At 45.6% G+C, this 15,433-nt stretch overlaps 1 long non-coding RNA gene across 1 annotated transcript; it reads right to left on the bottom strand.

The window, feature by feature from the left end:
- Positions 1-2,087: 2,087 nt before the first annotated feature.
- On the bottom strand, positions 2,088-13,275 carry LOC121279386. The gene is made up of 4 exons (XR_005943378.1): positions 13,229-13,275; positions 10,783-10,836; positions 3,422-3,475; positions 2,088-2,118 (listed from the first exon to the last, which is right to left on the bottom strand). It is a non-coding gene; the product is annotated as an uncharacterized LOC121279386 (long non-coding RNA).
- Positions 13,276-15,433: the final 2,158 nt, after the last annotated feature.

Genomic DNA, 15,433 nt, shown 5'->3' with positions numbered 1-15,433 from the left:
AGTAGATGGGAATGTGGAGATAGTAATACAAACAGATCAGTCGTGATCTTATTGAATGGCGGTGCAGGCTCGATGGGCCGAATCGTCTACTTCTGCTCCTATTTTGTATGTGCATATTATGAGGGGCCTAAATACAGTAGGCAGGGGTATCCTGTTTCCCCTAGCAGAGAGGTTAATTACCAGGGGGCACAGATTTAAGGTGATCGGTAGAAGGATTAGAGGGGACATGAGGAATAACTTCTTCACCCAGAGGGTGGTGGGTGTTTGGAATTTGCTGCCTGATTTGGCAGTGGAGGCAGAAACCCTCAACTCATTTAAAAGATACCTGGAACTGCACCTAAAGTGCTGTAACCTGCAAGGCTACGGATCGGCTGCTGGATGTTGGGATTAGAATGGGCAGCTGTTTTTTTTTATTTTTCAGCCAGTGCAGGCACGATGAGCTGAATGGCCTCTTTCTGTGCCTAACTCTTCTATGGTTCTGTAATGATAAAGACTTACACGTTCGCCTTTAGGTCCAGGAGTACCAAATGGCCCTCGAGACCCTTCTGGACCCTAGAAAACAAAGAATAGCTGTAAAAGGATTAAATGAACACAAACTTATCTCAAATATATTTCAAAATAGATTTCAACAAGTCTTGGAACACAGAGAGGGTATAGCCCAAGGAAGAACGGATTACTTTTTGGTGACGATGCAGAATCAGATTGAGATTCTGAAATTTTTAAGGTATCTGTTAACATTGGGAGATAGGGTGATTGTTTTTTTTTAATGTTTAATGTGAGGTTGTTTTATTTAGAATATTGTTGGTTGTCTTAGAATATTATGGATTGCCTCAGCAATTGTGATACAATTTGTTACAGCTGTCAAATTGTGAGCGGAGTTTTCAAAGCAGGCTGCTGGATGTCAATTGGCCTGAAACATCCTCAGTGAGATGAATGCTCTTCATAAAAAGATGTCTTTTCTCATCTTTGTAGTTAAAAGTCTATTAACCAGCTAGGGAAAAGCCTCAAGGAAATATTGCGTAATTGTCATAGTGTTGAGTTAACAGTGTGGAAAAGGTATGCATTCCAATGAGTGCCCTCTTCACTTGTTCTTTCTTGTGTTCTGCTTTATTTTGTCATTTTGATCCATTTTCTGTGCTAAGATAATGCTTTTCCACCAAACGGCGGTGAAAAAGAAAGAAAGACTTGCACTTATATAGCACTTTTCACAACACTATGCTTTACAAAGTGCTTTACAGCCAATGAAGTACATTTTGAAGTGGGGCCACTGTTGTAATATAGGAAACACTGCAGCCAATTTGCACCCAGCAAACTCCCATGTGCTAATAATAACCAGCTAATCTGTTCTTTTGCGTTGATTGAGGGATAAATATTGGTCAGGACACCAGGGATAACTTCCTTGCTCTTCTTCAAAATAGTGCGAAGAGGGGTCTTTTATAGCCACCTGAACAGGAGGATGGAGCCTTCGTTTATCGTTTCATCTAAAAGAGAGCAACTTCAACAGTGCAGCACACCCTCAGTATTGCCCTGGAGTAGGACCTGAACCCAGGATCATGTGAATTCAGAGGTAAGTATGCTGTCAACTGAGCCACAGTGAACACATAGTGGGAGCTTTCCCATTAACCTTAATCCCTTCTATTCAGTTAGGCAGCAAATCAACCAACTCTTGCTATCTGGTGATCCTTCTGGCATCTGAATGTTGGTTGTTATTAGGATTGGGCTTGACTCTAATGTCATCCTCCAACAGCTAAATGGTTTAACAATTCTCACAGGTGAGCAAAAGCAAAATTTCGGAGAAGAGCTGGTAATTACAGGATTGTATCCCAACATATGTCAATGGCCTCCAGGCAGAAAATTAGGAGAGTGGGAAGATTTTATTTTAAAATCAAGTTTTTATTTTGATTTTTAAGTTTAGTTTGATTTCTGCCTTGTAGTCACTCCCCAGGTATTAACCAGAAACTGTATCATAACTGATGAATTATTCATATATTACTATAGAGAATATTAAACATTTGTATGTAAGCATTGACTCAAATACCAAAAGAGAGATGAAATAAAACTTACCTTAGCACCTTTGATGCCTGGTTCTCCATTTGCACCTCTTGGACCTTCTGGCCCCTAAAATATAAAAGACTGATTGATGATATTCGTCTGAAGACTTATAGTTGTCACTTATTAACAGTGGGCATGGTAACTGACCTGTACTGCTTTCCAAACTTGACAAAAAATGCTTTAGTATCGTGTTTGGGGCAAGTTTTCTATGCAAAGGGTAGTGAGTGTTTGGAATTCGCTGCCAGAGGAGGTGGTGGAAGCAGGCACGATAGTGGTGTTTAAGAGGCAGCTTGACAAATACATGAATATGATGGGAATAGAGATACGGACCCCGGAAGTGCAAAATGTTTCAGTTGACAGGCAATATGATCGACGCAGGCTTGGAGGGCCGAAGGGCCTGCTCCTGCGCTGTACTTTTCTTTGTTCTTTGTGAAAAACAAACCTGGTTTACATTTGTTCTACTTTTTCAACTTTATAATTTGTAATCACATAATGATCTACTTCTTTGAAGAGTACCTAAGTATTTGCCTTGCTCAGTGTGTGGACGAAGAGTGAAAAATCCCTGTGTGAACGCTGGCTCCATGGTCACAGATAGTCCATACCATTTACTAATATGTGGTCTGAGATCAGTCAGTCAAACTGCTAAGACACTCACTACTCTTCCTGAGTATCAGCTTGTCTTGAATTAGCATCACTCTCACCTGTGGATCTGAATGTATTGTGGTTTTATTCTTCCATATTAAGACTTGAGCACATAATCTAGGCTGACCTTCAGCTGTAGTGTTGTCAGAAGAGCTGGTCTTTGGATGGGCAAGAAGCTGAAGTACATTTAATTGTCCCATGTGCCTATTCCAAGCTAGAAGTTGCCTACTCAAGGGCACATTATAGTTGTAGAGGTAAGACAGTGAGATCAAATGGACCTAAGAACCACATATACATCTAATTTTATTGTATGAAGCCAGTAAGACAGACCAAAGTGGCCTTCATCTAGTCTAGAAACAAAAGAGCAGGAGCAGGCCATTTAGCCACATGAACCTGTTCAGCCACCATTCAATAACATTCTGGCTGATCTGTGACCTAACCCCATATACTCCATAAGATAAACCTACTTAGTGGATGCAAGCTATCTATTGTCTCATCTGCTGATTCAGATAATACTCGTTTCAAGTTACTGGGAATGTACAATATATATTACAGTTGTGAAACCTAGATTGAAAGGAGCAGCCTCAAGGGTCTGGATGGCCTTTTCTTAATCCATATTTCCTTATTGTCTTAGGTTCTAACTTCTGAATTAGCTACAGGAAAATGAATTGAAACATGGATCACTGTACCTTTAACCTAAACGAGTAAAAAGTAACTGACTACTTACAATCGGCCCAGCTGATCCTGGAGGCCCTGGCAAGCCATTAAATCCTGGAGCTCCCTGAATGAAAAAAAAATCACTTCAATTTTTGAGAAGTATTACTCAGTGCACTTCCTTCTTGAACACTGTAAACTAACTAGGGGCCTCTTCTGTTATGGGATGCTTTATAATTGTGAGTCTAAATTATCTTCCATGTTGTGATGTGCCATATGAAGGACACATTACGCTTTATGAGAGAACCTTAAAAAGCAGTATATAAAGGCTGTATTAAAAGTTGAAAATTATTGAATTAATAAAGACTGTTTTAATCCAGTAATTTTTATTTAATTGTAACTAACAGTAGGGTATGTAATTTTCACCACAAATCAAACCCCAACCAAAGCTCAAATGTTGCTGAAAGATTCCTCAGTAAACTGTGGGGCATCACAATAAAACAATTGGAAAATTAGCAGTTCCGGATAATTCAACACGAAGAAACACCTTAGATCTTATGTCTGCTATACAGGTTTGGCTTGTAGGCCTGGAAATTGAGTTGCGTAGTGCTCTTTTCTTTAGGCACATGGCCTCTTTAGTCATCAGAAAGATGGGCAGAAAGTGCACCATTCCCTAAATAGGATGAGGGCAAACAAGAGGCGTCCTTTATCTACACCTGAAGTAGGGATTAGCTCATTTGTATATGCAAAGAATGGGCCAAATGCCTATTTTAGGTCCCCAGTGTAACATTGGCTTGACCTGCTGCATCACCCTCCCCACATACTCTCCCTATCTCCCATCTCTCTTTCTCAAGCTATGGACCCTGAGCTCTGACCTTCAATCCTATTCCCCAAGACTCTGGCTTCCAACCTCATTACCCCCAGATCCAGCCTCTCCCCTGAGGCAGCTACCTGTTGCTTGTTCCTCTCCTCTCGGTACTGATCCCACAACCCTTCACTGAGATTGTGCTCCCCCAATTACTGCAACACTCCCACATACCCACTGCACACTTCCCCAACCCCCACTGTCCATCTGAGCTCATCACTGAATTTTGTGCTGTCAGTATCTCAAGCGTTCTTGACTATATGATTGGACCTCCTCCCACAGCCCCATCTCAATAGGAATGAGGACCCAGCTCCAATATTTCGGGGTGCTTGGACCTTACCATTTGTGCACAGCTAACAGCCCTGTGGAGGTGGGGGAGTACATAAATGGGAGATTCTGAATTGCTAGCTTATATAGTTATGACCAAAGTTGAAATCTATGACACATTCCAATTTACTTGCCAATATCATCTGAAACACATCTTTGAGATAGTTAGATGAGATTCCCATCATAGAAAAACATAACAATCCTCTGGCCTATGCAGTGAATACACAATGGGTGGAATTGTCCCAGATTTGCACTAAGAGCGGTAGCGCCACAATGGCGGGTTTTCACACCGTATCGTCCCAAAACCACCTCATTATTTATGCAGTCCCGGAAAACACGCCATTTCCATGGTAGGAAGGCTCTCATTCACCCTCACCGCACCACTGCATCATGCCAGGTGTCATATTTAAAGTCCAGCTGCAAGCACACATCACAGTGCTTCCAAACCACCACTGCTGCACAGAAGACATGGCCCTGAAACTGAAGAAGAGTGCAACACATCCCTTAAGCGCTTTTTGGATGCTGTGGAGGCCCACCGGGATGTCCTCTGTCGCACTGTGGCCGCAGGATGGGCAGCAACAGTAATAACCCGGCTTGGCAGGTGGTGGCAGCGGTGGTCAGCGCCAACGCCCTTCAAAAGAGGACAGCCACCCAGTGCTGCAAGAGGATGAATGATCTCCTCCGTTCCGCCAGGGTAAGTCACTCTTCTCATCACCCTCAACTCACACACTCACAAACCCATCGCACATCTACAGGGCCCTCACTCACTGCCAGTTCAAGGGACATCACCATTCACTCTCTCACACTCACTGTCATTGTCCTCAACCCATCCATGGGAACACTCACCACCCACACAGGCCAGGCTTACTTATCATCTGGCCTGGCAGGCATCCTACTTACACTCTCTCCATCTCTATTCATGCAGGACAATCTGGCACACAACAAGAGGGAGAGGTCACAGATGGTGGCAGAATGTCAGAAATCAAGGTCCTCATGGGCTTTGAAAACAGAGCCATCCAGCTGGCTGGTGAGGATCCAGGTCATTCCTGTGCTGACGGTGAGGTCAGTGCTGCTCCACCAAGTGCAACATCCATCAGACAACCATGCTGAGAGTGATGTGTCCTCTTTCATAGGCCACTGCCATGCACTGATTATCTCCCCTTGCTTTCACAGGCACATATGCCAAACAGCTGACGGAGTCCATAACCGAGGGCCTCCAATTAAGCCCCGAAGAAACCTCTGAGGAGGAATCTGGAGACACCCTCCCTGAAGTCTCGTCACAGCACTCACCCGTACCCTCCACCAGTGCAGAAACAAACAGCTCGGTGGAACCTAGCTTTAGAGTAGCCTGGATCAAAATCTATGAGAACATTGCACATTCTGATCCACAGCAGCGGAGGCAGGGACTTCCCAGGTCCCTGGCACTCGGAGGACTGCTGGACGCCAGAAGACGAGCCTCTGGACTCGGTCATGTCACAGTTGCTTGAACTGCAAAGGTAAACTAGGGAAAAACAGGAAGGGATGTCCGCTGCACTCCTCGGATTACAAGGCACGATGGAGGAGTCTGTCCACCTTAACTCTGAGGTGATAGCGCCAACATACCAATGTACCGAGGTCAACACTGGCAGGATGGCGGTCGCCATTGGGATCTTGGTCCAGGACTTCACTCCTGCACTACTGTGCGGGCTCAACTCCATTGCTGATGCTATAGTTGGCCTCCAACAGTGTGTACACAAGAGGGTTGCCGGGCAGCTCAATCTCACTCCAGCTGCCCCTGTTCCTCAAGAAGTCAGCCTGGGGCCCCCGGGCACCCATAGGGAGGAGGATCAGCAGGTGCACATCCAGGCCCATCCATCCAGCTGATTCCGAGACAGTTCAGCACATCCGAACCCCCTCTTCCTGTGGCTTCAGCAGCTCCAACTCCACAGACCGTGGAGGGTGCCACTGCCACAAAGCAGGATTGAAAGCAGGTCAGGGCTCTCCAAGTCTCAACCCTCTAGAGGACACCCGCAAAGGTCATCTCAGACAGCATGTCGCAGTCAACAGGCTGCCTCCACCACCAACGTGCATGTCCGGGGACCATCAAGATGTAGTGGCAGGGTTAGGATAATTAAGGAGAATTAGTTGCACGGTCTGACACAGGTATATACAGTTCACTATTGTCAATAAACGCCCAAGGAAGTCACCCTGCCTATGGCTCCTTGTTCTGATGAGCAGTATTCTTGTCACTCAGATGTGAATCCTTTCTGCTCAAGATAAAGGCAGATGTCTCAGTCTAGGGCCTCTTCCCTGTGCTCTGTGCAGCCTTCAGACAAAAGTGATGGTCCGGCCTCACATTCCCTGGAAACATGACTGATACCTGCCAGAATGTAATGGGCATGAGCCACAGAGTTCTCTTATTCTCTCAGTACACTAATCGCAGAGTGCAAGCGATCTGCCGTCAGCCAGGCAGGAGTCAGACAGATTAGAGGCTATGTGAAGATTCATGGAGTGTCCTCACTGCATGTCATCATCAACTTCTTGCAATCGAGCAATTATTAGGGCCTCCACTGTGTCTCCATGACAGAAGCATTCTCAGAGAGGGTACTCACGCTGCCCTAAGCCAGACTGCAGTCAAACAATCACAGATGCAATGTGAAGATCTATGGGGTCACCTCTCTGCATGTCATCAACATCCTTCACAATTCTCACAGCCAAGAAGGCCTCCCGAGCACGGCTGCCTCATCTAGCCAGTGAGAGAGCCGCACCCTCGTCATCATCGCCTCCGAGAACCTCCTCATCCTCATCCCTGTCAGCAGCGTCCTCACTGGAGGAGATGTGCAATTCCTCCATCTCTTCCTCAGCCAGCTCGCTCCCTGTTGGAGCGCCAGGTTATAAAGGGCACAGCAAACGATGACGATACATGACATCCTCTGTAGACTGTATTGCAGGGCTCCACCAGACTGGTCCAGGCACCAGAACCGCATCTTTAGCATCCTGATGGTCTGCTCCACCAAGTTGCAAGCTGCAGCATCAGCCTCATTGTGGTGTCGCTCTGCCGCAGTCTGAGGCCGCTACACGGGTGTCATCAGCCACAGCCTCTGCGGGTAGCCTTTATCCCCGAAGAGCCATCCCTTCAGCCTCTGTGAAACCTGAAAGACTGCAGGGATCTGTGACTGACTGAGGATGTTGGGGTCGTACACAATCCCTGGAAACTGTGAGCACACCTGCAGGATGTGTCTGGTAGTTGCACACCAGCTGCACATTCAGCGAATGGAACCCCTTGCAGTTGATATAGTCCACAGTGTGTTGCAATGGAGATCTGAGCCCTATATGGGTGCAGTCAATCGCACTCTGCACCTGTGGGAAACCTAATATCTGGGCAAATCCAATTGCTCTTGCATCCTGGCTATCCTGGTCCCAGGCGAAATGCACAAAGTTGTGTGCCCTCACAAAGATGGCATCTGTGACCTCATGGATGCATTTGTGGGTGGAGGCTGGAGAGATCCCACAGAGGTCACCTGTGGAGCCCTGAAAGGAGCCATTGGCATAGAAATTGAGTGCCACGGTCACTTTCACGGGCACTAGCAGTGGATGCCCTCCATGTCCACGTGGCACCAAATCCTGCAGTAGCTGGCAGATGTGACCGACCAGTTCCCTCGACATGAACAGTCTTCAGTGACACTGTTTCTCAGTCATCTGCAGGAATGAAAGACGACGTCTATAGGCCCTGGATGTCACTAGATGCCAGCTTGCGATGGCTCACTGTAGTTCTTGGGTGGTGTGTGTGGGAGCCCCAGTCACCCCTTCTTCCTGAGGTTGCTGCTCCTGCCTCTGCACAGCCAGGAGCCTCAGTCACTCTCTCCTCCATCTCTATAGGCCATCAGGCATACAGCTGGTTCACCAGGCTCCACGATCCTGATGTATTCCTCCTGCAGGATGAAAGAGAGAGACACATGGTTAGCCTGTCCTGGTTAAGTATTACAGCCCCTTAAAGCTTCCCAGAGAGTGCTGGCCACCACTTGGATGGTCAGGGATTAGTGCGCTGCATGGCTGCCCTGTTAGCTTGAACTATGGGGGAGACTGGTCCAAGCTGGGTTACTGATATTGCAAGGGGCTGTGAGCGCCCCCAGCAGTGACTGCTCCATGGCAGCTTTCACGAGGAGATTATACAACACGTGCAATCGTTCTGCAGTCCACTAAAATGCTCATGAATATGCAGTCTGTGCCTGGCCTGGGAAGGGTGAGGGGGGTGGGTGGCGTGGGGGGAAACTCTGGAGCACTTGGTGGCACTTTGATGCCTCTGCATTGCTTGAATGGACAGATAAGCCAGGAGCCCGACTCCAAGCATATCAGACAAAAACAAACAATGCTGGAAAAACTCAGCAGGTCTGACAGCATCTGTGGAGAGAAAGACAGAGTTAACGTTTCGAGTCCATATGACTCTTCTTCCAATCATATCAATGTGGCTGCACTTGAACTGTGTGAGTTGCAGAGGAATGGTTACTTTCTACAGGTTTCCCTAACGCATGGCCACTTCCCTTGCCCCTCACCCCGAATGATTGTGTGCCATATTCAATGGCAGGTTTGCCTTCACCTGTTCCTCCACAACCAGTTGCGTCAATGGCAGGGCTGCCCATAACTGCACCCCATGACACCAGTTGCCTCAATGATAGGGCTGCCCTTGCCACCCACTGCCACCAGTCGCCTCAATAGAGGCTGCCCTTAAACCTCCCCCCAATGCTCCTGAAGCTTGAGGTCCATCAGGTGACCCTGGCAAACATGCACAGCGTTACTGTGTGCTCACTACCGAGTTCCCCTCAGAGTGCAGGCCGCCAAGTGCATGCCTTTAATATGCTGTTATGAAACACGTCGGCATGCTTTCCCGCCAACTTGGACGGATGATCCAACGGAGGAGGTGACGATTCAGTCAGGCTGGCCTGATAATGATATGCTAATGTATTACAATGAGCTTTCCAATTTCCAATGATGGTAAACATGGCCCACCATCGGCAGGCTGTGCGGACGATCGCGAATTGTTTTCCCGCTGTCGTAAAGCCAATCGCGGCATATTGTCCACTCATGCCACCAATCACGCCCGCCACCAGCAGGCACAGAAAATTCCACCCAATGCCTGCTGGCTGATATACATTAAGAATGCTATCAAAATACATGGCTTAAAATCATTGATATGACAACTACCAGGCAAAATATTTCAGACACAATTCTCTTAAAGAATAGAGAGAAGTCTTTCCGCAAAGGATGTGCTACAATATTAGAAATTTTGTATTTTTTTTTTGACTTGAGAAGCTAACATGAAGAGCATCACTAAGATTTTTTTTAAAAAAGGTAAGCTGCAAGTCAAGAAGAATTAGCGATTAGATTCGGTTTTAGAAGCCCTTAGTTTGAAAGTTGAGGAGTGAGGAGTTCCACAGTTTTGAAGCAGTGGGAAAGAATAAGTTAAGAATAGGATTTAATAATGAATTAACAATTGCTAGCTGGTACCGGCTTTCACTAGACCTGTTGATTTGCTGTCCTGTACGAAACATTGTGTGTCACAATAAATCTTGAGATGAAGATATGTGACTTTGTGACACCGTCAGGTTTTGTGACTCAAGCTGGGTTGGCCTCAGAGCAGACTACTTATCCCACTTATAGCTAAAGAAAATGGAAGGAAAACATTCACAAAAAAACACAACTTTCAGGAGAGGTTTCCAGATTTGAGGGATATAGTGATTGAATGATCACCTTCCTGTGAAGCAAGCACAGGATGAGGGAAGGGCTATATGCCCACATGTGGAAGAATGCTGGAAGGATTTAAAGGCAAGGATGAAAATTGAGGAAGTCCATTTGCTGGGTCACAGGAGTGATGGATTGTGGAATCTTTAGCAAGAGTGCTGCCTGATGATGGAGTTCTGAATTCATTAGAAGTTTCTGAAGGGTGGAGGCAAGGAGGCTGGTGAGGGGGGGCTATTGGCAATGTCAATCCATGGAATGATGGAGAACCAATTTGAATTCAGCAGTAGTGAACAAGAGGAAGAACCAAAAGTAAGCAATGCTCTACAGCCAGAAGAATGCAAGATCGGAGGTAGTATAAAAAGCTTAACTCGGGGTCATTCTGTGCTACAGAAACAGATGGGACAGCAGAAGCAATGGAGGGGTATGAAGTTATAAACAGTGTTGAAGGCAGCACAGAGATTGTGGAAGAACCAGAGAGGTGGTAAACAGCTGGAAGAAAAATATTTCAAAAGAATGTCACTCACCTTGCTCCCTTTTTCACCAGATGCACCAGGAAAGCCTCTAGGCCCTCGAGTACCCTATAAGATACAATAAGATCTCAGAGTGAAATACAAGCTATCATGGGATTAAAAACAAAAGGCCCAAAAATCTGGGATTACAAATCCGCTGAGGAAAGTGTTGTGGGCGTGAGTCTTCCATTCATTCTTCAAAAGCTATTGATCCCATCCTACATTCTGGGAACAAATCATTTTAATACTTGTGTCAACCCGTATCTGTAATAGAGACAGGCACGGATGGAGGAACTGGTGCTAAATTGGAGTAGCTTCCTGCCACTTCAATAGGGGTATACAAAGGCTGAAGGGTAGCAGTCAAAAATGAGCAACAATGAAGTACATCCCTCTCCTCTCAGCAACCATGGGATCTGCTGGATGACATACTGTGCTGAATTGACGAAGCTGTCCCTGAACTCTCTGAGCAGGCTTAAAATGCACCTAGCCCACCCTCTGCCAGGTGAGAGTTTGTGGTTAAGTCTAAACAGATCAGATATCTGGTGGACCTGAGTTCAGCCCCAAGGCATTCTTCAGGAATACTGCCTTCCTCCAATAATGAACTTTTAGACCCAAAATATTAAAATCAAGATTTTCATTTTAAAATTCTTCTTCTTTGTTGCCCTAACTATTCTGTGAACTTCATTTTAGGTTTGAGGATTTATTTTATCCCTACCCACCCGGTGCAGACTGAGCAGGCAAATAATTAAAATCCGTTGGGTGACTTATCCACTGATGCCCCTCCTAGATATATTGACACAAGTGCTCCTTTCAGCCTCACGAGAAAAGGTTCGGCCTTCATTTCCTTGGAGATCCCTCACCTTTCCTATCATGACAAGAACCATCATTCCACACATGCTCGCTTTCGCCTCCCTATACATTTAAATTTTATACATCGGAAATACACAAAGTCTATGATGATGTGATGAGGGTGAGTGGGGTGAAGTAATCTTAGTATTTAGAACTCCAGTGGAGAAATTTGCACATTGAAGGCTGAATTTAGTGGCCACAGCCAGAAAATTGGTGGCAACCCCATCGCAGCCATTTCCAGTGGCTCCGATGCAGTTGCTTTGCCATCAGGCATCAGGGCTTCATCCCTTTAAAGGCAAATGCCCTGCCTCCAAGAGCTTCTGCTCAATTGGCGGGCTGCCAGCTCTGCAGTCCCAGCTGCACCACCAAGAGAGGTGGCCACTGCTGGGCCGGCAACCTGCCTACACCAGCAACAATCAAGGAGGCCTCAGATTGCAGCTAAGTGTCAGGGTGTTGCCAGGGCCAAGCAGACAGGCCTCGGTGAGAAGGCAGTGGTTATTGTTATGGGGAAATTGGGGGGGTGGGGAAGAGACTTTGCTGTGGGGAAGTGGTGGTGGAAAGCCCTCCATGGGCCAAGGCTGCCCCCCACCTCTTTGAAGCCCACAAGGAGGCTGCCAGTTTATGCTGGTGCTAGTAAAATATCAGCAGTAATGGGATGAGGCCCATAAGTGGCTATTAATTAGCCTCTGGGCAGGAAGGCCATAGTCATCCTTCCCTGTGCCTGATTGAACCGCAGAGAGTCAGGAACGTAATGGGTACTCAATCCTCTGCCTTCCCTCTCAATTCTATGCATTACTCCACTCAGTTCCCAGACTGCTCCCAAGGGCAGAATAAAATTTTATCCAAACAGTGTGTCAGAATTTTCCACCCACTAAAAATACTGGATGAATAATTGATGGCTACAAATCAAGATTGCACTGAAATTCTAGATATGCATTTTCAACGTGAAAAACTATATGGGACGCTAATGAGGAAAATTTTTCCCTATGTGATTTCACATCCAGATTGGACAAGCTATAAGGCTCTCATCAATATAGGCACAGGCACACCCTTCACTCCCAAAACTATCTCACTTTCCCTGCTTAGTAGCACCAGCACTGCTTGCCTTGAATTGGACTTTATTACTGGTAACAGAAATATGTTGAGAAAAAGTCTCTCTATACTGTAACAAACAAGGTATACACAGTGTGCAGGCATAACATGTTGATGGTTAACACTGGGATTTAAAAATCAGTATTTGCATTGATTAAACATTAAACTGAAGTACATGTCCTATGATTACATGATTTTAAATCAATGTCCAACATGTATGAGGCTAGAAATACCTGTTGTGGTATCATTATACAAATATTTAACCAGTCTGCATCAAATTCCTCTCTTCACTGTTTAGCAAAGTATAGCCCCATTTAAAATAAACCATTAACACTCCTGTTAAAATAGCAAAGTGAGGAACTTGATACAAGCATGTTAACCATTTCACTGATGGTCATTTTTAGCGTTTGGCATTTCTTAAGACGAATGGGAATTTAAATACACTCAGAAAAAGTACTTTAAAAGAAACCTCATGATGTATTTGAGAAGATTCTTCAATTAGATGATGCCACATACATACCTCAGGTCCAGGAGCCCCTCCAATACCTTGTGGCCCAGGGAAACCACGATTCCCCTGTGATGAGAAGCAACAACATGAATTAAGAACATAAGAAAAATGAGTGGGCTTAGACTGTATGCCCCCTCAAACCTGCTCCATCCTCAATACTATCATGGCTAAATGTCTGCCTTAACACTACTCTCCTGTCCGTTCCCCATATCCCTCGATTCCCTGAGTGACCAAAAATTTCTCTATCTCAGTCTTAAATATATTCAGTGACAGAGAGTCCATAAGCCTCTTGGGTAGAGAATTCCAAAGATTTGTAACTTTTTGAGTGAAGAAATTTCTCACCTCAATCCTAAATGATTGACCCCTTATCCTGAGACTGTGTTCCCCATGTTCTAGATTCCCCAGCCAGGGAAATCACACATACTGGACAGGTCTGACTTTGCGGTATTTAATGTTGACACTGGATGCCTAAACTGGGAAAGTGCTTCATTCTTGAATAAGGAAATAAACCCCTCACTTTGGTGAATGGAGCATTCATCAGAAATCCATCAGAAGGCTGGAAGCCTGATTTGGAAACTGTGTGTGTCAGGCATTTGGATCAGGAAGGTGCCTGTTTTGTTCCCCAGTCTCTGGTCAATGCTGTTCCAAACAATTTGTTCTGCTGAATGTTAACTCCTTTTGGAGGATGGTTGCACAAGGGCTAGATATCTTTCCTTATCTCACTCCAAGCAGTCTTTCCTTATGTATGGGGCAAAAAACTTGTTCATTATGGGGTGATATTATAATCATGCTCAGTCCTGCTTTATCTATACATAGATTCACAGAAATTTGTAGCACAGAAGGGGGCCATTCAGCCCATAATGTTACTGTTGGCTCATTGTTGCAGCAAAAGGTGTTACATAGTGATGAGCAACGCTGGGCCTGGTTAGCCTTTCTCTTGTGTAACACAGGATCAGCACTATGTGTAATACCACTTTCGCTCCAGCTGAGATTGACTGACTCAGCAAAGACCAGAGATCAAATCTGGGACATTCAAGATTGTTATTCCTCAGCCACTCACTTTCTTAATTTTTTTTTTTGAAAAAATATGCTTTATTCATAAAACATCTGGAAGAATATTACAAAACATTTCTAAATCGCCATCATAAAAAGTGCAATCAGGTTCAACTTTTGCACATGGATCACGAGATGCTTCAATACAATCAATGAATATTACAGTCATTTCAAAATGATCATTACAGACAATCAGACAATGCAATGGTATTGCAGTTATCGCCACTCAGTTTCTTGATCAGTTACACATTGGTCTGTACTGAGTTAGAAGTGCTCAGCCGGGATAGAGGCGAAGGCACATCAAGATGCCTTAGTCTCCTATCACAGAGAGGATGGGTTGGGGAGGCATCAGTCAAAGATTCAGATGATGATAGCCAATGACCATTTCGAGAAACAGCCCAAATATGAAATTGGGTGTAAACAGCATCAGACTTCGCTAAGATGCTGTCCCTTCCACTGGATGAAAGCCCATTATAATATTGGGGAGGACCTTCCAGTCAGTGTGAGGTGGCGGGCCCGCTCACCGACACGTAAAGTGAAGAGGGATGTCGTCGGCTGAACTCCCGATGTCACCCCACGTGATGTCCATTTTCAGGTCGGTGAGGGGGCAGCTGAATCAACTGTGCGCCCGCCAACCTGTCAACGGCCAATTGAGGCCATTTAAAAAGCACTTAACATCATTAATGGATCTGCCCATCCAACCTTAAGGTTGGTGGGCAGGCCGGGAGCCCTGGAGGGCTTAAGAAAAAGCATGAAACCTCATCCACGGGCGGGATGAGGTTTCATGAGGGTTTTAAAATATTTAATAAAGGTTTCAGTAAAACTAATGGTCATGTCCCAACTCATGTGACAGCGTCACATGAGGGGACATGTCAGGGAAATTTTGATATTGTCTATTTAACATTTTTCAATGTGGAGCCGATCTCCCTGAGGCAGCACTTAGTCTCAGGGAGATCAGTGCGCTCTTCCGCGTGCATGCGCGAAAGAGCGCACTCCTGGCTGAGGGAATCCACCCGCCTGCACAGGGAGCGCATAACGCTTCCTGGTGGATGTCACGCTGGGCACCTGCCTGCACTCACTCCTGCATTCCGCCCCCCCCACCCCAACGGGGGGAAAGTTTTTCCCATTGAGATTCACAGTTTTCACTTATGGAATGATATTATG

This window comes from Carcharodon carcharias, chromosome 6, assembly GCF_017639515.1.
Source record: "Carcharodon carcharias isolate sCarCar2 chromosome 6, sCarCar2.pri, whole genome shotgun sequence".
In the NCBI taxonomy this organism is placed as follows: domain Eukaryota; kingdom Metazoa; phylum Chordata; class Chondrichthyes; order Lamniformes; family Lamnidae; genus Carcharodon; species Carcharodon carcharias.
Note: the sequence above shows the minus strand (reverse complement) of the source record. Positions and strands in the feature narration are given on the sequence as shown.